Genomic DNA, 25,210 nt, shown 5'->3' on the forward strand with positions numbered 1-25,210 from the left:
ACTGTTGGTATCGGGACCCGCGTTGTTGCAGAAATGTCGCTACAGGTTGTGGAAAGACTTCGATTGCGACATGTCATGAAAGCCTCGTGGAAGTTTCTCGAGTGGCACGGGGGACGAGCCATTTGATTTGGCCTGCTCCAAGTGCTAGGCTTGGATGACAACGACGTACTTTTGAGTTACAAGAATGAGTGAGCAACACAAGAAGAGTGCAATTGATGACCATAAAAAGCTGACACACAACACAGTCTTGATAATCACCACTAATGCATGATGTACGAAACATTTAGGAGGAGCACGTTTGGCTAGCAAACATGAATTGAGTGATTTGCAAGGCAGTGTAATCTGCAAGAAGGAATGCATGAAATTCGCAAATGAATAAGACTGGTTCAAATACTATCGACAGAAATTTTATTTCTGTTGTCAACTAGTATTAATTAGTTGTGTGGGAGCAGGGGGATATTTCCCTTGCACCATACATCTACATACACGTTGCGTGTGATGTGGCCTAGTTTTGCGTACAAAGAACTATCTAGTTGTCAGTTTTTTGAGTGAACGAGAGAGATTAGTGTTAGATGCAGAGCAGTGCGGGCAGTTGTGTGTCGGACGTTGTATGTCGGACGTGGGTCGCCGACAGGAATTATGCGTGCTGCCATCTGTCGGCAGGTGAGGTAATGAAGCAGCTTGAATGGTGACACAAATGATGAAAATAGTTATCTAAAGAGTAATAGCGACGACATTTGGCAGACACGTATTTCAGCGTTGACAGTTAGTTTGGGGTGTGTGCTTGCATGACACTGGAAGTCTGTTGACGGTGTAGAAGTAGACAAGACGGCAAGAATTTTCGGCGTTCTCGCGGAGAAGTAATAGAGAAGCAGCCATAAGTATTGAAGTGAGGGCGTTGATCGGCACTCTGGTTTCCCTTCAAAACGAATAAATCTTTCGCCTTTTACTAAAGATTTCCGTGGAGGGGAACATTAAATGAGTCTAGAAGGTATTTTTTGTAGTGCTCGGCTATTGCTGAGCCACAATCTCAAGTAAAACGTAATGTGAGTAGCAAGAGGTAGATTGTGTTGTGAGAATGAAGGGCGTGGATTAGCGGATCACGTTTGGCCTGAAATGGCGTGCAGTGTGTTAGACGATTGTGTAGAGAGAGTGAGAGAGGGGGGGACAGAGCTATTTATTGTCCTGCAAACTCTTGGTGAACCCTTTCCGTACCTCAGTTGTAGATGATTTGAGAATGTTTACTTGCACTGCAGTTGCACAACAGCATATAAGCTGATATTTGGAAGTGAATGATGAATGATTGTCTTTGTAATAAATACTGGTATGTGATAAGTAGATTTTGTTTTGAAAGCCAAAATAATTTTTACCGCAGAAGTTTGTGATTTGTAGGTATGATGTGAGTGAGATTTGGGCTGAAGATGGTGGTTAGTTGGGCAGGATGAGTATTTCAATTGTTTTCAATAGAGTGGATATTAGTGGCACTGGCTTGTTGCCATAATGTGGCATTGGTTCTTTGTTCATAACAGTGTACTCAGTTTTGTAGAAGATTTAGGTGAGAAAGAGACAGTTGTTGAATATGACATAGATAGCTAGAAATGAATTGAGTAGCAATTTCCTGCTAGGTGTAGTTTGGGTATGATGTGTCTCAGTGAGAGATAAATCTTGAAATTGAAGGGTTGTTCCTTGCTACAGTCTTGGAAACTATGTATCTGGTGTTGACTCCAATGTTTTCAAGATTACTTGTGTACAAAATTGGCCAGACTTTGCAGTTTCTTCTTCAATAAATCAGTGGAAGGTGGTGCAGATAATGGTAAAAATGTTCAGTGCCTCCTGTGAGTTGTTGATGCTGCTTGTCTTTTAAGTAAAATTGATAGGGGCTCTTGATTGACCCAGCCATACACAGAGCTGGTGCATACTTGGCTTGAGAAGACTTTGGTCAGTAAATGATGAAATACCAACACAGTGGTCACAACAAAGCTCCTTTCCCTGCATTTTAGTTTCCCTCGGGTATAGAGTGACATGATATTGGCAGAGGATGTGCAGATAATCACTTTGATCAGGCTGTTCGTTTTTTTAATGCTCTTTTACCAGAATCCATTCATAGTGATTAGTGTGTTCTCTGTTGGAACACGATGAGAACATTGTGTGAAGTGCACAGAAGTAGCTATTTTAGTATGTATGAAAATGTGAGGTAACCACTGTTACTCCTAAATTTCTGTGGAATTAAGTTTTCTGTGTGTGTGTGTGTGTGTGTGTGTGTGTGTGTGTGTGTGTGTGTGTGTGTGTGTGTGTTTGAAATTCCCAGAGGTTCAAGTTGGTAGTTTATATGTTGCAAGCGAAAAAAGCTTTTTAGTAAACTGAGGCACTAGCATTAGTTGCCTGTTCACTGTGACAAGGAAGCTAGTATAAAAAGTAGCTTGTGGTTTTGTTTGCAAAGAAGTGCTCATGGGATGAAAGCACTGCTTGAGATTATCTGAGATGATGGGGGGATTGCTAAACATCTAGCATTTTAGTAAGGAGCTTGTCGGACTATTTGTATAGTTGTAAAATTATTTGTTATTTGATGAGAAATTTCTTTATTCATAGCACATGGGCCATCATAGTTGAAGCATAAAGATTGGCATGGTATGCGTAGGTCTGCAAAATGTCCTGACAGTGATGTTCATAGGAACTTGTTGTATACTTTGATTCTTCATCTGTTTAACAGTAGACATAAGAAATGTATTAGTGGAGCAAGTAGCTGTGAAATTAGTAGTGTATGATTGATAGTATGGACGTGGCGCTTGAAGGAAGTGTTTGTTTAGCTGTGGGTGTTTTCATAATTGCCATGTGAGGAGAAGCAATACTCGTGATAGGCGACGAGAGGTACAGAGAGAAACACATTTATTGCGAGTATTGTATATCAGCAGCTCTTGGGCGGGTATCAAGTAAGACGCAAAGTGAAACGAAAGAGGAAGTATGCATGAAAGTGGCCAAATATCGACAAGAGTTCGCACTGTTAGGGTGAGGTGAATAAGCTAGTGCGGTGCGAAAATTTTCGAAGAGAGAGGCGGTTTTAAAGAAAGCACAAGAGTCCTATGAATGCCCTCTTGTGTGTTTCTCTTTCAGTGGCTATTTGGCATGTCTGCTTGCGCCATAGAAAGCTACTGTATGTGCCCCAGGCCCCCATCTAGCGGCCGGAGGTGCAAGCGGTGTTTACATACAGTCTCGCCTGAGGCAATGGTCTCTCATTTCGGAACGCAAGAAGCACTGGTAGCGCACAAAAATAGCCGAGTGAGATCATTGCGGCCAAGTAAGGGTAGAAGTAGGTTCTTTGCAGAATGTCCGAGCTTAAGAAATTCTTCGATAAGTAAATCGCGAAATGTGAAGAATGTGTCGTATTCTCGTAGGGCGTGTTGACGGTCTCGTGGCATAAGTAGCGAGCGGTGATAGCTTGCAAGCAAGATCATACTTCACAGGATCATTTCTGTAGTATGTCTTCAACTCTCTCTAGTTCAACGCTGGAGTAGACGTAACCACGATGATGAGTGGTAGCACTCTCCCTGAGCGTGAGGCTTGCGATCAAGATTCATCGCATCTTGGTTGTAATCGATGATCGTTCACCACATTCTGAGGGATGTGGGAAGGGAATAGCGCTTTCCGAGTGGTGGTTTTATTATATAGATTAGAAGCATAAGTCATACTGTTGGTATCGGGACCCGCGTTGTTGCAGAAATGTCGCTACAGGTTGTGGAAAGACTTCGATTGCGACATGTCATGAAAGCCTCGTGGAAGTTTCTCGAGTGGCACGGGGGACGAGCCATTTGATTTGGCCTGCTCCAAGTGCTAGGCTTGGATGACAACGACGTACTTTTGAGTTACAAGAATGAGTGAGCAACACAAGAAGAGTGCAATTGATGACCATAAAAAGCTGACACACAACACAGTCTTGATAATCACCACTAATGCATGATGTACGAAACATTTAGGAGGAGCACGTTTGGCTAGCAAACATGAATTGAGTGATTTGCAAGGCAGTGTAATCTGCAAGAAGGAATGCATGAAATTCGCAAATGAATAAGACTGGTTCAAATACTATCGACAGAAATTTTATTTCTGTTGTCAACTAGTATTAATTAGTTGTGTGGGAGCAGGGGGATATTTCCCTTGCACCATACATCTACATACACGTTGCGTGTGATGTGGCCTAGTTTTGCGTACAAAGAACTATCTAGTTGTCAGTTTTTTGAGTGAACGAGAGAGATTAGTGTTAGATGCAGAGCAGTGCGGGCAGTTGTGTGTCGGACGTTGTATGTCGGACGTGGGTCGCCGACAGGAATTATGCGTGCTGCCATCTGTCGGCAGGTGAGGTAATGAAGCAGCTTGAATGGTGACAGAAATGATGAAAATAGTTATCTAAAGAGTAATAGCGACGACATTTGGCAGACACGTATTTCAGCGTTGACAGTTAGTTTGGGGTGTGTGCTTGCATGACACTGGAAGTCTGTTGACGGTGTAGAAGTAGACAAGACGGCAAGAATTTTCGGCGTTCTCGCGGAGAAGTAATAGAGAAGCAGCCATAAGTATTGAAGTGAGGGCGTTGATCGGCACTCTGGTTTCCCTTCAAAACGAATAAATCTTTCGCCTTTTACTAAAGATTTCCGTGGAGGGGAACATTAAATGAGTCTAGAAGGTATTTTTTGTAGTGCTCGGCTATTGCTGAGCCACAATCTCAAGTAAAACGTAATGTGAGTAGCAAGAGGTAGATTGTGTTGTGAGAATGAAGGGCGTGGATTAGCGGATCACGTTTGGCCTGAAATGGCGTGCAGTGTGTTAGACGATTGTGTAGAGAGAGTGAGAGAGGGGGGGACAGAGCTATTTATTGTCCTGCAAACTCTTGGTGAACCCTTTCCGTACCTCAGTTGTAGATGATTTGAGAATGTTTACTTGCACTGCAGTTGCACAACAGCATATAAGCTGATATTTGGAAGTGAATGATGAATGATTGTCTTTGTAATAAATACTGGTATGTGATAAGTAGATTTTGTTTTGAAAGCCAAAATAATTTTTACCGCAGAAGTTTGTGATTTGTAGGTATGATGTGAGTGAGATTTGGGCTGAAGATGGTGGTTAGTTGGGCAGGATGAGTATTTCAATTGTTTTCAATAGAGTGGATATTAGTGGCACTGGCTTGTTGCCATAATGTGGCATTGGTTCTTTGTTCATAACAGTGTACTCAGTTTTGTAGAAGATTTAGGTGAGAAAGAGACAGTTGTTGAATATGACATAGATAGCTAGAAATGAATTGAGTAGCAATTTCCTGCTAGGTGTAGTTTGGGTATGATGTGTCTCAGTGAGAGATAAATCTTGAAATTGAAGGGTTGTTCTTTGCTACAGTCTTGGAAACTATGTATCTGGTGTTGACTCCAATGTTTTCAAGATTACTTGTGTACAAAATTGGCCAGACTTTGCAGTTTCTTCTTCAATAAATCAGTGGAAGGTGGTGCAGATAATGGTAAAAATGTTCAGTGCCTCCTGTGAGTTGTTGATGCTGCTTGTCTTTTAAGTAAAATTGATAGGGGCTCTTGATTGACCCAGCCATACACAGAGCTGGTGCATACTTGGCTTGAGAAGACTTTGGTCAGTAAATGATGAAATACCAACACAGTGGTCACAACAAAGCTCCTTTCCCTGCATTTTAGTTTCCCTCGGGTATAGAGTGACACGATATTGTCAGAGGATGTGCAGATAATCACTTTGATCAGGCTGTTCGTTTTTTTAATGCTCTTTTACCAGAATCCATTCATAGTGATTAGTGTGTTCTCTGTTGGAACACGATGAGAACATTGTGTGAAGTGCACAGAAGTAGCTATTTTAGTATGTATGAAAATGTGAGGTAACCACTGTTACTCCTAAATTTCTGTGGAATTAAGTTTTCTGTGTGTGTGTGTGTGTGTGTGTGTGTGTGTGTGTGTTTGAAAATCCCAGAGGTTCAAGTTGGTAGTTTATATGTTGCCAGCGAAAAAAGCTTTTTAGTAAACTGAGGCACTAGCATTAGTTCCCTGTTCACTGTGACAAGGAAGCTAGTATAAAAAGTAGCTTGTGGTTTTGTTTGCAAAGAAGTGCTCATGGGATGAAAGCACTGCTTGAGATTATTCTGAGATGATGGGGGGATTGCTAAACATCTAGCATTTTAGTAAGGAGCTTGTCGGACTATTTGTATAGTTGTAAAATTATTTGTTATTTGATGAGAAATTTCTTTATTCATAGCACATGGGCCATCATAGTTGAAGCATAAAGATTGGCATGGTATGCGTAGGTCTGCAAAATGTCCTGACAGTGATGTTCATAGGAACTTGTTGTATACTTTGATTCTTCATCTGTTTAACAGTAGACATAAGAAATGTATTAGTGGAGCAAGTAGCTGTGAAATTAGTAGTGTATGATTGATAGTATGGACGTGGCGCTTGAAGGAAGTGTTTGTTTAGCTGTGGGTGTTTTCATAATTGCCATGTGAGGAGAAGCAATACTCGTGATAGGCGACGAGAGGTACAGAGAGAAACACATTTATTGCGAGTATTGTATATCAGCAGCTCTTGGGCGGGTATCAAGTAAGACGCAAAGTGAAACGAAAGAGGAAGTATGCATGAAAGTGGCCAAATATCGACAAGAGTTCGCACTGTTAGGGTGAGGTGAATAAGCTAGTGCGGTGCGAAAATTTTCGAAGAGAGAGGCGGTTTTAAAGAAAGCACAAGAGTCCTATGAATGCCCTCTTGTGTGTTTCTCTTTCAGTGGCTATTTGGCATGTCTGCTTGCGCCATAGAAAGCTACTGTATGTGCCCCAGGCCCCCATCTAGCGGCCGGAGGTGCAAGCGGTGTTTACATACAGTCTCGCCTGAGGCAATGGTCTCTCATTTCGGAACGCAAGAAGCACTGGTAGCGCACAAAAATAGCCGAGTGAGATCATTGCGGCCAAGTAAGGGTAGAAGTAGGTTCTTTGCAGAATGTCCGAGCTTAAGAAATTCTTCGATAAGTAAATCGCGAAATGTGAAGAATGTGTCGTATTCTCGTAGGGCGTGTTGACGGTCTCGTGGCATAAGTAGCGAGCGGTGATAGCTTGCAAGCAAGATCATACTTCACAGGATCATTTCTGTAGTATGTCTTCAACTCTCTCTAGTTCAACGCTGGAGTAGACGTAACCACGATGATGAGTGGTAGCACTCTCCCTGAGCGTGAGGCTTGCGATCAAGATTCATCGCATCTTGGTTGTAATCGATGATCGTTCACCACATTCTGAGGGATGTGGGAAGGGAATAGCGCTTTCCGAGTGGTGGTTTTATTATATAGATTAGAAGCATAAGTCATACTGTTGGTATCGGGACCCGCGTTGTTGCAGAAATGTCGCTACAGGTTGTGGAAAGACTTCGATTGCGACATGTCATGAAAGCCTCGTGGAAGTTTCTCGAGTGGCACGGGGGACGAGCCATTTGATTTGGCCTGCTCCAAGTGCTAGGCTTGGATGACAACGACGTACTTTTGAGTTACAAGAATGAGTGAGCAACACAAGAAGAGTGCAATTGATGACCATAAAAAGCTGACACACAACACAGTCTTGATAATCACCACTAATGCATGATGTACGAAACATTTAGGAGGAGCACGTTTGGCTAGCAAACATGAATTGAGTGATTTGCAAGGCAGTGTAATCTGCAAGAAGGAATGCATGAAATTCGCAAATGAATAAGACTGGTTCAAATACTATCGACAGAAATTTTATTTCTGTTGTCAACTAGTATTAATTAGTTGTGTGGGAGCAGGGGGATATTTCCCTTGCACCATACATCTACATACACGTTGCGTGTGATGTGGCCTAGTTTTGCGTACAAAGAACTATCTAGTTGTCAGTTTTTTGAGTGAACGAGAGAGATTAGTGTTAGATGCAGAGCAGTGCGGGCAGTTGTGTGTCGGACGTTGTATGTCGGACGTGGGTCGCCGACAGGAATTATGCGTGCTGCCATCTGTCGGCAGGTGAGGTAATGAAGCAGCTTGAATGGTGACAGAAATGATGAAAATAGTTATCTAAAGAGTAATAGCGACGACATTTGGCAGACACGTATTTCAGCGTTGACAGTTAGTTTGGGGTGTGTGCTTGCATGACACTGGAAGTCTGTTGACGGTGTAGAAGTAGACAAGACGGCAAGAATTTTCGGCGTTCTCGCGGAGAAGTAATAGAGAAGCAGCCATAAGTATTGAAGTGAGGGCGTTGATCGGCACTCTGGTTTCCCTTCAAAACGAATAAATCTTTCGCCTTTTACTAAAGATTTCCGTGGAGGGGAACATTAAATGAGTCTAGAAGGTATTTTTTGTAGTGCTCGGCTATTGCTGAGCCACAATCTCAAGTAAAACGTAATGTGAGTAGCAAGAGGTAGATTGTGTTGTGAGAATGAAGGGCGTGGATTAGCGGATCACGTTTGGCCTGAAATGGCGTGCAGTGTGTTAGACGATTGTGTAGAGAGAGTGAGAGAGGGGGGGACAGAGCTATTTATTGTCCTGCAAACTCTTGGTGAACCCTTTCCGTACCTCAGTTGTAGATGATTTGAGAATGTTTACTTGCACTGCAGTTGCACAACAGCATATAAGCTGATATTTGGAAGTGAATGATGAATGATTGTCTTTGTAATAAATACTGGTATGTGATAAGTAGATTTTGTTTTGAAAGCCAAAATAATTTTTACCGCAGAAGTTTGTGATTTGTAGGTATGATGTGAGTGAGATTTGGGCTGAAGATGGTGGTTAGTTGGGCAGGATGAGTATTTCAATTGTTTTCAATAGAGTGGATATTAGTGGCACTGGCTTGTTGCCATAATGTGGCATTGGTTCTTTGTTCATAACAGTGTACTCAGTTTTGTAGAAGATTTAGGTGAGAAAGAGACAGTTGTTGAATATGACATAGATAGCTAGAAATGAATTGAGTAGCAATTTCCTGCTAGGTGTAGTTTGGGTATGATGTGTCTCAGTGAGAGATAAATCTTGAAATTGAAGGGTTGTTCTTTGCTACAGTCTTGGAAACTATGTATCTGGTGTTGACTCCAATGTTTTCAAGATTACTTGTGTACAAAATTGGCCAGACTTTGCAGTTTCTTCTTCAATAAATCAGTGGAAGGTGGTGCAGATAATGGTAAAAATGTTCAGTGCCTCCTGTGAGTTGTTGATGCTGCTTGTCTTTTAAGTAAAATTGATAGGGGCTCTTGATTGACCCAGCCATACACAGAGCTGGTGCATACTTGGCTTGAGAAGACTTTGGTCAGTAAATGATGAAATACCAACACAGTGGTCACAACAAAGCTCCTTTCCCTGCATTTTAGTTTCCCTCGGGTATAGAGTGACACGATATTGTCAGAGGATGTGCAGATAATCACTTTGATCAGGCTGTTCGTTTTTTTAATGCTCTTTTACCAGAATCCATTCATAGTGATTAGTGTGTTCTCTGTTGGAACACGATGAGAACATTGTGTGAAGTGCACAGAAGTAGCTATTTTAGTATGTATGAAAATGTGAGGTAACCACTGTTACTCCTAAATTTCTGTGGAATTAAGTTTTCTGTGTGTGTGTGTGTGTGTGTGTGTGTGTGTGTTTGAAAATCCCAGAGGTTCAAGTTGGTAGTTTATATGTTGCAAGCGAAAAAAGCTTTTTAGTAAACTGAGGCACTAGCATTAGTTCCCTGTTCACTGTGACAAGGAAGCTAGTATAAAAAGTAGCTTGTGGTTTTGTTTGCAAAGAAGTGCTCATGGGATGAAAGCACTGCTTGAGATTATTCTGAGATGATGGGGGGATTGCTAAACATCTAGCATTTTAGTAAGGAGCTTGTCGGACTATTTGTATAGTTGTAAAATTATTTGTTATTTGATGAGAAATTTCTTTATTCATAGCACATGGGCCATCATAGTTGAAGCATAAAGATTGGCATGGTATGCGTAGGTCTGCAAAATGTCCTGACAGTGATGTTCATAGGAACTTGTTGTATACTTTGATTCTTCATCTGTTTAACAGTAGACATAAGAAATGTATTAGTGGAGCAAGTAGCTGTGAAATTAGTAGTGTATGATTGATAGTATGGACGTGGCGCTTGAAGGAAGTGTTTGTTTAGCTGTGGGTGTTTTCATAATTGCCATGTGAGGAGAAGCAATACTCGTGATAGGCGACGAGAGGTACAGAGAGAAACACATTTATTGCGAGTATTGTATATCAGCAGCTCTTGGGCGGGTATCAAGTAAGACGCAAAGTGAAACGAAAGAGGAAGTATGCATGAAAGTGGCCAAATATCGACAAGAGTTCGCACTGTTAGGGTGAGGTGAATAAGCTAGTGCGGTGCGAAAATTTTCGAAGAGAGAGGCGGTTTTAAAGAAAGCACAAGAGTCCTATGAATGCCCTCTTGTGTGTTTCTCTTTCAGTGGCTATTTGGCATGTCTGCTTGCGCCATAGAAAGCTACTGTATGTGCCCCAGGCCCCCATCTAGCGGCCGGAGGTGCAAGCGGTGTTTACATACAGTCTCGCCTGAGGCAATGGTCTCTCATTTCGGAACGCAAGAAGCACTGGTAGCGCACAAAAATAGCCGAGTGAGATCATTGCGGCCAAGTAAGGGTAGAAGTAGGTTCTTTGCAGAATGTCCGAGCTTAAGAAATTCTTCGATAAGTAAATCGCGAAATGTGAAGAATGTGTCGTATTCTCGTAGGGCGTGTTGACGGTCTCGTGGCATAAGTAGCGAGCGGTGATAGCTTGCAAGCAAGATCATACTTCACAGGATCATTTCTGTAGTATGTCTTCAACTCTCTCTAGTTCAACGCTGGAGTAGACGTAACCACGATGATGAGTGGTAGCACTCTCCCTGAGCGTGAGGCTTGCGATCAAGATTCATCGCATCTTGGTTGTAATCGATGATCGTTCACCACATTCTGAGGGATGTGGGAAGGGAATAGCGCTTTCCGAGTGGTGGTTTTATTATATAGATTAGAAGCATAAGTCATACTGTTGGTATCGGGACCCGCGTTGTTGCAGAAATGTCGCTACAGGTTGTGGAAAGACTTCGATTGCGACATGTCATGAAAGCCTCGTGGAAGTTTCTCGAGTGGCACGGGGGACGAGCCATTTGATTTGGCCTGCTCCAAGTGCTAGGCTTGGATGACAACGACGTACTTTTGAGTTACAAGAATGAGTGAGCAACACAAGAAGAGTGCAATTGATGACCATAAAAAGCTGACACACAACACAGTCTTGATAATCACCACTAATGCATGATGTACGAAACATTTAGGAGGAGCACGTTTGGCTAGCAAACATGAATTGAGTGATTTGCAAGGCAGTGTAATCTGCAAGAAGGAATGCATGAAATTCGCAAATGAATAAGACTGGTTCAAATACTATCGACAGAAATTTTATTTCTGTTGTCAACTAGTATTAATTAGTTGTGTGGGAGCAGGGGGATATTTCCCTTGCACCATACATCTACATACACGTTGCGTGTGATGTGGCCTAGTTTTGCGTACAAAGAACTATCTAGTTGTCAGTTTTTTGAGTGAACGAGAGAGATTAGTGTTAGATGCAGAGCAGTGCGGGCAGTTGTGTGTCGGACGTTGTATGTCGGACGTGGGTCGCCGACAGGAATTATGCGTGCTGCCATCTGTCGGCAGGTGAGGTAATGAAGCAGCTTGAATGGTGACAGAAATGATGAAAATAGTTATCTAAAGAGTAATAGCGACGACATTTGGCAGACACGTATTTCAGCGTTGACAGTTAGTTTGGGGTGTGTGCTTGCATGACACTGGAAGTCTGTTGACGGTGTAGAAGTAGACAAGACGGCAAGAATTTTCGGCGTTCTCGCGGAGAAGTAATAGAGAAGCAGCCATAAGTATTGAAGTGAGGGCGTTGATCGGCACTCTGGTTTCCCTTCAAAACGAATAAATCTTTCGCCTTTTACTAAAGATTTCCGTGGAGGGGAACATTAAATGAGTCTAGAAGGTATTTTTTGTAGTGCTCGGCTATTGCTGAGCCACAATCTCAAGTAAAACGTAATGTGAGTAGCAAGAGGTAGATTGTGTTGTGAGAATGAAGGGCGTGGATTAGCGGATCACGTTTGGCCTGAAATGGCGTGCAGTGTGTTAGACGATTGTGTAGAGAGAGTGAGAGAGGGGGGGACAGAGCTATTTATTGTCCTGCAAACTCTTGGTGAACCCTTTCCGTACCTCAGTTGTAGATGATTTGAGAATGTTTACTTGCACTGCAGTTGCACAACAGCATATAAGCTGATATTTGGAAGTGAATGATGAATGATTGTCTTTGTAATAAATACTGGTATGTGATAAGTAGATTTTGTTTTGAAAGCCAAAATAATTTTTACCGCAGAAGTTTGTGATTTGTAGGTATGATGTGAGTGAGATTTGGGCTGAAGATGGTGGTTAGTTGGGCAGGATGAGTATTTCAATTGTTTTCAATAGAGTGGATATTAGTGGCACTGGCTTGTTGCCATAATGTGGCATTGGTTCTTTGTTCATAACAGTGTACTCAGTTTTGTAGAAGATTTAGGTGAGAAAGAGACAGTTGTTGAATATGACATAGATAGCTAGAAATGAATTGAGTAGCAATTTCCTGCTAGGTGTAGTTTGGGTATGATGTGTCTCAGTGAGAGATAAATCTTGAAATTGAAGGGTTGTTCTTTGCTACAGTCTTGGAAACTATGTATCTGGTGTTGACTCCAATGTTTTCAAGATTACTTGTGTACAAAATTGGCCAGACTTTGCAGTTTCTTCTTCAATAAATCAGTGGAAGGTGGTGCAGATAATGGTAAAAATGTTCAGTGCCTCCTGTGAGTTGTTGATGCTGCTTGTCTTTTAAGTAAAATTGATAGGGGCTCTTGATTGACCCAGCCATACACAGAGCTGGTGCATACTTGGCTTGAGAAGACTTTGGTCAGTAAATGATGAAATACCAACACAGTGGTCACAACAAAGCTCCTTTCCCTGCATTTTAGTTTCCCTCGGGTATAGAGTGACACGATATTGTCAGAGGATGTGCAGATAATCACTTTGATCAGGCTGTTCGTTTTTTTAATGCTCTTTTACCAGAATCCATTCATAGTGATTAGTGTGTTCTCTGTTGGAACACGATGAGAACATTGTGTGAAGTGCACAGAAGTAGCTATTTTAGTATGTATGAAAATGTGAGGTAACCACTGTTACTCCTAAATTTCTGTGGAATTAAGTTTTCTGTGTGTGTGTGTGTGTGTGTGTGTGTGTGTGTGTTTGTGTTTGAAAATCCCAGAGGTTCAAGTTGGTAGTTTATATGTTGCCAGCGAAAAAAGCTTTTTAGTAAACTGAGGCACTAGCATTAGTTCCCTGTTCACTGTGACAAGGAAGCTAGTATAAAAAGTAGCTTGTGGTTTTGTTTGCAAAGAAGTGCTCATGGGATGAAAGCACTGCTTGAGATTATTCTGAGATGATGGGGGGATTGCTAAACATCTAGCATTTTAGTAAGGAGCTTGTCGGACTATTTGTATAGTTGTAAAATTATTTGTTATTTGATGAGAAATTTCTTTATTCATAGCACATGGGCCATCATAGTTGAAGCATAAAGATTGGCATGGTATGCGTAGGTCTGCAAAATGTCCTGACAGTGATGTTCATAGGAACTTGTTGTATACTTTGATTCTTCATCTGTTTAACAGTAGACATAAGAAATGTATTAGTGGAGCAAGTAGCTGTGAAATTAGTAGTGTATGATTGATAGTATGGACGTGGCGCTTGAAGGAAGTGTTTGTTTAGCTGTGGGTGTTTTCATAATTGCCATGTGAGGAGAAGCAATACTCGTGATAGGCGACGAGAGGTACAGAGAGAAACACATTTATTGCGAGTATTGTATATCAGCAGCTCTTGGGCGGGTATCAAGTAAGACGCAAAGTGAAACGAAAGAGGAAGTATGCATGAAAGTGGCCAAATATCGACAAGAGTTCGCACTGTTAGGGTGAGGTGAATAAGCTAGTGCGGTGCGAAAATTTTCGAAGAGAGAGGCGGTTTTAAAGAAAGCACAAGAGTCCTATGAATGCCCTCTTGTGTGTTTCTCTTTCAGTGGCTATTTGGCATGTCTGCTTGCGCCATAGAAAGCTACTGTATGTGCCCCAGGCCCCCATCTAGCGGCCGGAGGTGCAAGCGGTGTTTACATACAGTCTCGCCTGAGGCAATGGTCTCTCATTTCGGAACGCAAGAAGCACTGGTAGCGCACAAAAATAGCCGAGTGAGATCATTGCGGCCAAGTAAGGGTAGAAGTAGGTTCTTTGCAGAATGTCCGAGCTTAAGAAATTCTTCGATAAGTAAATCGCGAAATGTGAAGAATGTGTCGTATTCTCGTAGGGCGTGTTGACGGTCTCGTGGCATAAGTAGCGAGCGGTGATAGCTTGCAAGCAAGATCATACTTCACAGGATCATTTCTGTAGTATGTCTTCAACTCTCTCTAGTTCAACGCTGGAGTAGACGTAACCACGATGATGAGTGGTAGCACTCTCCCTGAGCGTGAGGCTTGCGATCAAGATTCATCGCATCTTGGTTGTAATCGATGATCGTTCACCACATTCTGAGGGATGTGGGAAGGGAATAGCGCTTTCCGAGTGGTGGTTTTATTATATAGATTAGAAGCATAAGTCATACTGTTGGTATCGGGACCCGCGTTGTTGCAGAAATGTCGCTACAGGTTGTGGAAAGACTTCGATTGCGACATGTCATGAAAGCCTCGTGGAAGTTTCTCGAGTGGCACGGGGGACGAGCCATTTGATTTGGCCTGCTCCAAGTGCTAGGCTTGGATGACAACGACGTACTTTTGAGTTACAAGAATGAGTGAGCAACACAAGAAGAGTGCAATTGATGACCATAAAAAGCTGACACACAACACAGTCTTGATAATCACCACTAATGCATGATGTACGAAACATTTAGGAGGAGCACGTTTGGCTAGCAAACATGAATTGAGTGATTTGCAAGGCAGTGTAATCTGCAAGAAGGAATGCATGAAATTCGCAAATGAATAAGACTGGTTCAAATACTATCGACAGAAATTTTATTTCTGTTGTCAACTAGTATTAATTAGTTGTGTGGGAGCAGGGGGATATTTCCCTTGCACCATACATCTACATACACGTTGCGTGTGATGTGGCCTAGTTTTGCGTACAAAGAACTATCTAGTTGTCAGTTTTTTGAGTGAACGAGAGAGATTAGTGTTAGATGCAGAGCAGTGCGGGCAGTTGTGTGTCGGACGTTGTATGTCGGACGTGGGTCGCCGACAGGAATTATGCGTGCTGCCATCTGTCGGCAGGTGAGGTAATGAAGCAGCTTGAATGGTGACAGAAATGATGAAAATAGTTATCTAAAGAGTAATAGCGACGACATTTGGCAGACACGTATTTCAGCGTTGACAGTTAGTTTGGGGTGTGTGCTTGCATGACACTGGAAGTCTGTTGACGGTGTAGAAGTAGACAAGACGGCAAGAATTTTCGGCGTTCTCGCGGAGAAGTAATAGAGAAGCAGCCATAAGTATTGAAGTGAGGGCGTTGATCGGCGATTCGAGGGTTGGATTCCCTCACTTCCTCATCGAGGACTCGCACTGCCTGGGCTACTCTCAGGGTGTACCTTCGACGTGGAAGAGCCCCACTCGTGCTTGTCGCGTTGTTGCCCGTCTGCACGCCGTCACTGCTGCCCGCCGCCGCCGCCGCCGCCCGGTGCTTGCCGCCGCCGCCGCCGCCGCCGCCGCCGCTTGGTCGCCGTCTGTCGGTGCTCGCCGCCGCCGCCGCCGCCGCCGCCGCCGCCGCTTGGTCGCCGTCTGTCGGTGCTCGCCGCCGCCGCCGCCGCCGCCGTCGTCTGTTCGCCGCCGCCGCCGCTTGGTCGCTTGCCGCCGCCGCCGCCGCCGCTTGGTCGCCGTCTGTCGGTGCTCGCCGCTTCCTCTTCTGCCGCCGCCACCTGGTCGCCGCTTCTTCAGCCGCCGCCGCCACCTGGTCGCCGCTTCTTCAGCCGCCGCCGCCGCTGTCGCCGTCTCTTGGTGCTCGCCGCTTCTTCTGCCGCCGTCTCTCGGTGTTCGCTGCCGCCTGCGATCATGGACGCCCCAACTACCACCATCATCTACACCTCTCCTTCACCTGCCCCCACTGTAACGTCATGGAGTGCTTCCTCTGGGATTCACCCGTCTCATGCACCTCCCCTACTCACAGTCTCCTCCCCATCTATCTCCTCTCCATCGATGTATCCCCACCTGTACGTCACTCCTGCTCCTACCCCTGTTACTGCCCCTGCTACTTCTCCCGCTACTGCCTCTGCCCCTGCTCCCAACCCCCCTCCCACTCCTGTCGCCCCCCGAGACGACTTCCCCCCTCTACCCCCTGCGACTACCGCTGCTTCCCCTACCGGAGTCTCCACCCGCCGCGCCACAGTCGCCGCCACAGAGCGCCCTACCCTCTCATCCGGTGCTCCTGCCTCACAGGAGGGCCCTGCCTCCCACCACCTCCCCATCCATCCAGTCCCTCATCCCTCCTCCCAGGCAACACCCGCCAAAAAATCTTCCAAACGGCCCAGTGGCGACCTCTCCTCTACTCCTTCCTCCAAAAGGCCACTGCCCGCCCCGCCTCCCCCACCTCCCACTGACCCCACTATGGATACCACCCCACCTCCCTCCTCTCCAGCCCCCTCCCTGTATACCTTTGTCCTAGCAAACCCTGATCCAAAATTCCTGGATGCCCGCACCCTCACCCTTGAAATCCGGAAGTACATCCCCAGTGCACCCATCACCCAACTTATCCCTCGCAGAGACTCTGTTCTCATCAAGTCTCCCTCTCCATCCTTCCATACTGATCTCCTCCGGCGCCTTCCCCGCATCACCTTTGGGCCCCACGCATCCCTCACCCCATTCCTTACATCCTCCTCTCCTCGCCAACCCCAACCGCCTCGTCGTCCGCCGACCCTCACTGCCGTCATCACCAAACTCAGCCCTGTGGTCACGGAGGCTGAGGTGTTGGCGGAACTGAATGCCCACCCCTCCCTGGAAATCCGCTCTGCCCGCCGTATTTACAACTCCTCTGGCCCTACTTTCCTCATGCGTATCTTTACAGAATCCGCCTCCTCCATCGACCACCTCCTCACGCAGGGAGCCCTGATTTTCAACCGCCGCCACCCTGTTGACCCGTCCCGTTCCCCTCCTCAATCTTACCGCTGCCAGCGTTGTCTTCTGTACAATGACCACCTCACCCAGAACTGCAAGAACCCACCCACCTGCCCCCATTGTAAAGCCTCCCACTTCCTCAAACAGTGTCCCAACCTCGCCTCCCCCCCATCCTGCAACACCTGCAATGAACCTCACCCCACCTATTCCTCCAAATGCAAAGCCAAGCCCCCTCCCACCAACCCTGAACTCACTGTCCCCCTTCGCCCCATTGACCCACCTATCCACCCTAACAATTCCCTCCGCCCTCCCCCTACGGCAGAAGACATCATCCGGTTCCTCACCGTCGTCCTGCAGAACATCCACCCCTTCCAGCGCCCCCACACACTCCAGCAGATTTCCCTCGCTGCCCGCTCTGTTTTCCACTTAAACACCTACGCCACATACTCCCACAACCAGGCCCACTTTACCTTCACCCGTCTAGACACCCTCGTTTAAGCCCCTCTCCCCTTCCCGCACCCTTCCCGCACCCACTCTCATGGCTCGTCAACAGTATCGTCTCCTCTACCTCAACATTCGCTCCCTCCTTGCAAACAAATACCTCTTCATGCATACCCTCTCCCAGCACCATGTTGACTCCTTCATCCTTAATGAAACCTTCCTCCGACCCCACCATGTGGTCCGCATCTCCCCTTATCTCCTTCACCGCACTGACAATCCCCTTCCCCTAGCTCGAGGCGGGGTCGCTATCGGCCACCTCCGGCATCTCCCTGTCCGGCCACAACCCCTCCTCAATGACCCAACCGAACACCTTCTCCTCAGCCTCTTTTTTCCCTCCCTCACCGTCACCTGTGCCACTATCTATATTCGCCCCGCCGCTCCTCTCCCCTTTGACTTCATTTCCCATGTTGACCGTACCTTCTCCACCTATGTGATCGCCGCTGACCTCAACATCCACAGCCGTGACCCTGCCACCCTTCGGCGGTGGCATCAGTTCCTTGCCACCCTCCATGGTGACCTTGTTCCTCTCCCACAGCACACCCGTCCTGAAAGTAACTCCACCCCCGATGTTATCCTCGCTTCCCCCAACCTCCTTGGTCGCATTGCCGTTGATGTCCTCGATCCCGTCGGTAGTGACCATCTCCCTGTCCTTCTCACCATCTCCTCTACCCGTCCTGCCACTGCAGCCACCCGCCCCCCTGCCCCTCCAAAGTCTGTCCATGACTACCACCGTGCCAATTGGGATGCCTACCGGGAATCCATTGCCTTACAGGTCGACAGCCACCCCCTCACTTTCCACCACCCTGATGACATCACCCATGCCTCTTCCTTCCTCCAGAAGACCATCACTGACGCTGTGGAGGCTCATGTCCCTACCAAACTCATCCACCCTCACCGCCCTACGCTTCCTCCGCAGGCCGTCCTTCTTCTGCGTGAATCCCGCAGGCTCTACCGCTCCTTCCTCCGCACTCGTGACCGGGATACTCTCACCCGCCACCGGCAATTACAGCGACATATCCGGAACCTCCTTACAGCAAAGAAACGCCGGGACTGGCGTCAGACATGCACACGCCTCAACTCCACCCTCCCTGTCAACTCCTCCAAGTACTGGTCAGCCTTCCACCGCCTTACTGGTAGCCATCCCACCCCGCATTACCCCATCCTCCATGACGATCGCCCTTTTCCTGACAACCTCAGTAAGGCTAACCATTTTGCTTCCCACCTATCCGAGGTCTTCTCCATTCCTGACGATCCCCATTTTGATTACTCCCTCTTCCCCACTGTCCTTGACCGCACTGACACCTCGGTCCCCCCGCTCGCCCCTAGCTTCCAGTACTTGGATCGGCTACCCCCCTCCGACATCAACACTCCCATCACCATGCAAGACATCACACTCGTCCTCCGCTCCAAACGCAACACCGCTCCTGGTCATGATGGCGTCACCTACCGTCACCTCAAGGAATCCCCTCCATCCTTCCTGTCTGTCCTTGCTACCCTGTACAATGTCCTCCTCTCCACTGGATTTTACCCTGACCTGTGGAAGACTTCCCGTGTCCTGCTGTTCCCTAAGCCTAACAAACCCCCCTCTGCTACCTCTTCCTATCGTCCCATCTGCCTCACCTCCGTGTTCAGTAAGGTCTTTGAGGCCATCCTCTCTCGCCGTATCCACTGCCACCTTAACCAGCACCGCCTCCTTCCTCTTACCCAATGTGGCTTCCGGCCTTCCTTCTCTGCTGACGACCAGCTCCTTAACCTTACCCATCTTCTTTCCCTCCAACTTAACTCCCGTCGCTCTGCTATCTTTGTTTCCCTTGACCTCCAGAACGCCTATGACCGTGTCTGGCATCCCGGGCTCCTTTTCAAACTCCAGACCTATGCTCTCCCCATCAACTTCGTCCGTCTCGTTGCTTCCTTCCTCTCCCATCGTCCCTCCTATGTGACTATCCACAATTCCAACTCCCGTACTTTCTACCCCTCTGCCGGCGTGCCCCAAGGTTCTGTCCTTTCCCCTCTCCTCTATCTCCTGTACACTGCTGATATGCCCAAACCTCCCCCTCCTGTTCATCTTCTCCAGTTCGCTGATGACACCGCCTTCCTAGCCCTTTATCCTACCCTTCAACGGTCCCAACGTACTCTCCAAACCCACCTTGACCAATTCACCGCTTGGTGCAACCAGTGGTTCCTCCGTGTTAATCCCTCCAAGACCCAGGCGATCATCATAGGCCGCACCACCCGTTCCTTCCGCCTCCATGATTTCTACCTCACCATTTATGGCCGTCCTATCCACCTCACTCCTACCCTCAAATACCTTGGCCTCACCCTCGACCGCCACCTCACCTGGACTCCCCATCTCCTTACCATCCAAAACAAAGCTCACAACCGCCTCCGCCTCCTGAAACTCCTGTCCGGCCGGACATGGGGTCTGCATCCTTCTACCATCCTCCACACCTAAAAATCCATGATCCGCCCCATCCTTTGTTATGCCAGCATCGCTTGGATTTCCGCCCCTCCCCGGTTCTATAACGCCCTCCAAATCCTCGAACGCCATGCGCTCCGCCTCGCCTTCCGCATCCGCCTTCCGTCCCCCACGCGCATCCTCTATGACCTCATCCCCTTCCCCCACCTTCTCCTTTTCCTTGAACACATCCGCACACTCTATGTTGTCCGTCGCCTTGATCCCCCTCACCCCCTGGTGTCTCCCATCCTCTCCACTCCCGACCAGTTGCCGCGCCTTTACCGTTGTGTCCCTCCCTCTCTCCATCTCCACACCCTCCATCTCCTTTCCCAACACAACTTCCACCGTCTCCCGCTCCCGGATGATGAGCTTCGCCCTGACATCTACCCTTCCTACCAACTCTAACCCCCTCTTCCTGCCTCCTCCTCAGGGCTCCCTCTCCTCCCCCTCCCTCCTTCTGAGCGGATTTCCCCTCCCCCTCCATCTCTTGTGCCTTCTTTCAGTGTCTCTGCGCTCCCTCCTGCCCTGTCTTCCCTTTTCCTCTCCCGCCCCATGTGTCTCCTGCCTCTTCGTGAACCCACGGTTACCCCTCCTCCCTTCCTCCCGCCGCTTCCCCAGCTGCCCCATGCTCTCCCCTCCTTTTCCATCCTCTCTGCCCTTTCCCTCGGCAGGTCCCACCTGGTAGTTTTCTTCTTCGTCGTGTGTGCTCCGAGTGGGTTTTAAATGTGTTGTTTCGGAGTGTTTTTAATACTGTGGCCGACTTTTAACCTGTGCCTGTGCATCTAGTGACTTCCATGTGTTTTAAGAATCACCCATTGTGTTTTTTTTTAACTTTCTGGTGACTTTTTTAACTGTCCCCAATGAACGTATACATATCAGTGTATTTTTACCTCCATTTTCTCCCCTTACTCTGTTTTATGTTCCCCCTTTTTACCTCCTTATGTATGTATTATTTTATTCTTGTTTTAATTGTCATATCACTCGGCTGAAGAGCGGCGGATTGTGCTGCTGACAGCCCTCCCCTGCCCATATGGGGCAGGGGAATGAAATCACAATAAAGAAAAAAAAAAAAAAAAAAAGTTGATCGGCACTCTGGTTTCCCTTCAAAACGAATAAATCTTTCGCCTTTTACTAAAGATTTCCGTGGAGGGGAACATTAAATGAGTCTAGAAGGTATTTTTTGTAGTGCTCGGCTATTGCTGAGCCACAATCTCAAGTAAAACGTAATGTGAGTAGCAAGAGGTAGATTGTGTTGTGAGAATGAAGGGCGTGGATTAGCGGATCACGTTTGGCCTGAAATGGCGTGCAGTGTGTTAGACGATTGTGTAGAGAGAGTGAGAGAGGGGGGGACAGAGCTATTTATTGTCCTGCAAACTCTTGGTGAACCCTTTCCGTACCTCAGTTGTAGATGATTTGAGAATGTTTACTTGCACTGCAGTTGCACAACAGCATATAAGCTGATATTTGGAAGTGAATGATGAATGATTGTCTTTGTAATAAATACTGGTATGTGATAAGTAGATTTTGTTTTGAAAGCCAAAATAATTTTTACCGCAGAAGTTTGTGATTTGTAGGTATGATGTGAGTGAGATTTGGGCTGAAGATGGTGGTTAGTTGGGCAGGATGAGTATTTCAATTGTTTTCAATAGAGTGGATATTAGTGGCACTGGCTTGTTGCCATAATGTGGCATTGGTTCTTTGTTCATAACAGTGTACTCAGTTTTGTAGAAGATTTAGGTGAGAAAGAGACAGTTGTTGAATATGACATAGATAGCTAGAAATGAATTGAGTAGCAATTTCCTGCTAGGTGTAGTTTGGGTATGATGTGTCTCAGTGAGAGATAAATCTTGAAATTGAAGGGTTGTTCCTTGCTACAGTCTTGGAAACTATGTATCTGGTGTTGACTCCAATGTTTTCAAGATTACTTGTGTACAAAATTGGCCAGACTTTGCAGTTTCTTCTTCAATAAATCAGTGGAAGGTGGTGCAGATAATGGTAAAAATGTTCAGTGCCTCCTGTGAGTTGTTGATGCTGCTTGTCTTTTAAGTAAAATTGATAGGGGCTCTTGATTGACCCAGCCATACACAGAGCTGGTGCATACTTGGCTTGAGAAGACTTTGGTCAGTAAATGATGAAATACCAACACAGTGGTCACAACAAAGCTCCTTTCCCTGCATTTTAGTTTCCCTCGGGTATAGAGTGACACGATATTGGCAGAGGATGTGCAGATAATCACTTTGATCAGGCTGTTCGTTTTTTTAATGCTCTTTTACCAGAATCCATTCATAGTGATTAGTGTGTTCTCTGTTGGAACACGATGAGAACATTGTGTGAAGTGCACAGAAGTAGCTATTTTAGTATGTATGAAAATGTGAGGTAACCACTGTTACTCCTAAATTTCTGTGGAATTAAGTTTTCTGTGTGTGTGTGTGTGTGTGTGTGTGTGTGTGTGTGTGTGTGTGTGTGTGTTTGAAATTCCCAGAGGTTCAAGTTGGTAGTTTATATGTTGCAAGCGAAAAAAGCTTTTTAGTAAACTGAGGCACTAGCATTAGTTGCCTGTTCACTGTGACAAGGAAGCTAGTATAAAAAGTAGCTTGTGGTTTTGTTTGCAAAGAAGTGCTCATGGGATGAAAGCACTGCTTGAGATTATTCTGAGATGATGGGGGGATTGCTAAACATCTAGCATTTTAGTAAGGAGCTTGTCGGACTATTTGTATAGTTGTAAAATTATTTGTTATTTGATGAGAAATTTCTTTATTCATAGCACATGGGCCATCATAGTTGAAGCATAAAGATTGGCATGGTATGCGTAGGTCTGCAAAATGTCCTGACAGTGATGTTCATAGGAACTTGTTGTATACTTTGATTCTTCATCTGTTTAACAGTAGACATAAGAAATGTATTAGTGGAGCAAGTAGCTGTGAAATTAGTAGTGTATGATTGATAGTATGGACGTGGCGCTTGAAGGAAGTGTTTGTTTAGCTGTGGGTGTTTTCATAATTGCCATGTGAGGAGAAGCAATACTCGTGATAGGCGACGAGAGGTACAGAGAGAAACACATTTATTGCGAGTATTGTATATCAGCAGCTCTTGGGCGGGTATCAAGTAAGACGCAAAGTGAAACGAAAGAGGAAGTATGCATGAAAGTGGCCAAATATCGACAAGAGTTCGCACTGTTAGGGTGAGGTGAATAAGCTAGTGCGGTGCGAAAATTTTCGAAGAGAGAGGCGGTTTTAAAGAAAGCACAAGAGTCCTATGAATGCCCTCTTGTGTGTTTCTCTTTCAGTGGCTATTTGGCATGTCTGCTTGCGCCATAGAAAGCTACTGTATGTGCCCCAGGCCCCCATCTAGCGGCCGGAGGTGCAAGCGGTGTTTACATACAGTCTCGCCTGAGGCAATGGTCTCTCATTTCGGAACGCAAGAAGCACTGGTAGCGCACAAAAATAGCCGAGTGAGATCATTGCGGCCAAGTAAGGGTAGAAGTAGGTTCTTTGCAGAATGTCCGAGCTTAAGAAATTCTTCGATAAGTAAATCGCGAAATGTGAAGAATGTGTCGTATTCTCGTAGGGCGTGTTGACGGTCTCGTGGCATAAGTAGCGAGCGGTGATAGCTTGCAAGCAAGATCATACTTCACAGGATCATTTCTGTAGTATGTCTTCAACTCTCTCTAGTTCAACGCTGGAGTAGACGTAACCACGATGATGAGTGGTAGCACTCTCCCTGAGCGTGAGGCTTGCGATCAAGATTCATCGCATCTTGGTTGTAATCGATGATCGTTCACCACATTCTGAGGGATGTGGGAAGGGAATAGCGCTTTCCGAGTGGTGGTTTTATTATATAGATTAGAAGCATAAGTCATACTGTTGGTATCGGGACCCGCGTTGTTGCAGAAATGTCGCTACAGGTTGTGGAAAGACTTCGATTGCGACATGTCATGAAAGCCTCGTGGAAGTTTCTCGAGTGGCACGGGGGACGAGCCATTTGATTTGGCCTGCTCCAAGTGCTAGGCTTGGATGACAACGACGTACTTTTGAGTTACAAGAATGAGTGAGCAACACAAGAAGAGTGCAATTGATGACCATAAAAAGCTGACACACAACACAGTCTTGATAATCACCACTAATGCATGATGTACGAAACATTTAGGAGGAGCACGTTTGGCTAGCAAACATGAATTGAGTGATTTGCAAGGCAGTGTAATCTGCAAGAAGGAATGCATGAAATTCGCAAATGAATAAGACTGGTTCAAATACTATCGACAGAAATTTTATTTCTGTTGTCAACTAGTATTAATTAGTTGTGTGGGAGCAGGGGGATATTTCCCTTGCACCATACATCTACATACACGTTGCGTGTGATGTGGCCTAGTTTTGCGTACAAAGAACTATCTAGTTGTCAGTTTTTTGAGTGAACGAGAGAGATTAGTGTTAGATGCAGAGCAGTGCGGGCAGTTGTGTGTCGGACGTTGTATGTCGGACGTGGGTCGCCGACAGGAATTATGCGTGCTGCCATCTGTCGGCAGGTGAGGTAATGAAGCAGCTTGAATGGTGACAGAAATGATGAAAATAGTTATCTAAAGAGTAATAGCGACGACATTTGGCAGACACGTATTTCAGCGTTGACAGTTAGTTTGGGGTGTGTGCTTGCATGACACTGGAAGTCTGTTGACGGTGTAGAAGTAGACAAGACGGCAAGAATTTTCGGCGTTCTCGCGGAGAAGTAATAGAGAAGCAGCCATAAGTATTGAAGTGAGGGCGTTGATCGGCGATTCGAGGGTTGGATTCCCTCACTTCCTCATCGAGGACTCGCACTGCCTGGGCTACTCTCAGGGTGTACCTTCGACGTGGAAGAGCCCCACTCGTGCTTGTCGCGTTGTTGCCCGTCTGCACGCCGTCACTGCTGCCCGCCGCCGCCGCCGCCGCCGCCGCCGCCGCTTGGTCGCCGTCTGTCGGTGCTCGCCGCCGCCGCCGCCGCCGTCGTCTGTTCGCCGCCGCCGCCGCTTGGTCGCTTGCCGCCGCCGCCGCCGCCGCCGCCGCTTGGTCGCCGTCTGTCGGTGCTCGCCGCTTCCTCTTCTGCCGCCGCCAC

The 25,210-nt window shown here is 46.2% G+C and overlaps 10 non-coding genes across 10 annotated transcripts; all 10 read left to right on the plus strand.

The window, feature by feature from the left end:
- Positions 1-905: 905 nt before the first annotated feature.
- On the plus strand, positions 906-1,024 carry LOC126254586 (U5 spliceosomal RNA). Its single transcript, XR_007546251.1, has one exon. It is a non-coding gene; the product is annotated as a U5 spliceosomal RNA (small nuclear RNA).
- A 2,420-nt stretch (positions 1,025-3,444) lies between these two features.
- Positions 3,445-3,651, plus strand: LOC126254392 (small nucleolar RNA U3). The gene has a single exon (XR_007546087.1). It is a non-coding gene; the product is annotated as a small nucleolar RNA U3 (small nucleolar RNA).
- A 938-nt stretch (positions 3,652-4,589) lies between these two features.
- On the plus strand, positions 4,590-4,708 carry LOC126254587 (U5 spliceosomal RNA). The gene has a single exon (XR_007546252.1). It is a non-coding gene; the product is annotated as a U5 spliceosomal RNA (small nuclear RNA).
- Positions 4,709-7,107: 2,399 nt separating this feature from the next.
- On the plus strand, positions 7,108-7,314 carry LOC126254393 (small nucleolar RNA U3). The gene has a single exon (XR_007546088.1). It is a non-coding gene; the product is annotated as a small nucleolar RNA U3 (small nucleolar RNA).
- A 938-nt stretch (positions 7,315-8,252) lies between these two features.
- Positions 8,253-8,371, plus strand: LOC126254588 (U5 spliceosomal RNA). Its single transcript, XR_007546253.1, has one exon. It is a non-coding gene; the product is annotated as a U5 spliceosomal RNA (small nuclear RNA).
- A 2,395-nt stretch (positions 8,372-10,766) lies between these two features.
- LOC126254395 (small nucleolar RNA U3) lies at positions 10,767-10,973 on the plus strand. The gene has a single exon (XR_007546089.1). It is a non-coding gene; the product is annotated as a small nucleolar RNA U3 (small nucleolar RNA).
- A 938-nt stretch (positions 10,974-11,911) lies between these two features.
- LOC126254589 (U5 spliceosomal RNA) lies at positions 11,912-12,030 on the plus strand. Its single transcript, XR_007546254.1, has one exon. It is a non-coding gene; the product is annotated as a U5 spliceosomal RNA (small nuclear RNA).
- A 2,403-nt stretch (positions 12,031-14,433) lies between these two features.
- LOC126254396 (small nucleolar RNA U3) lies at positions 14,434-14,640 on the plus strand. The gene has a single exon (XR_007546090.1). It is a non-coding gene; the product is annotated as a small nucleolar RNA U3 (small nucleolar RNA).
- Positions 14,641-21,212: 6,572 nt separating this feature from the next.
- LOC126254590 (U5 spliceosomal RNA) lies at positions 21,213-21,331 on the plus strand. Its single transcript, XR_007546255.1, has one exon. It is a non-coding gene; the product is annotated as a U5 spliceosomal RNA (small nuclear RNA).
- Positions 21,332-23,744: 2,413 nt separating this feature from the next.
- On the plus strand, positions 23,745-23,951 carry LOC126254398 (small nucleolar RNA U3). Its single transcript, XR_007546091.1, has one exon. It is a non-coding gene; the product is annotated as a small nucleolar RNA U3 (small nucleolar RNA).
- The last annotated feature ends 1,259 nt before the right edge of the window (positions 23,952-25,210 follow it).

The sequence above is a fragment of the Schistocerca nitens genome, chromosome 4, assembly GCF_023898315.1.
Source record: "Schistocerca nitens isolate TAMUIC-IGC-003100 chromosome 4, iqSchNite1.1, whole genome shotgun sequence".
In the NCBI taxonomy this organism is placed as follows: Eukaryota; Metazoa; Arthropoda; class Insecta; order Orthoptera; family Acrididae; genus Schistocerca; species Schistocerca nitens.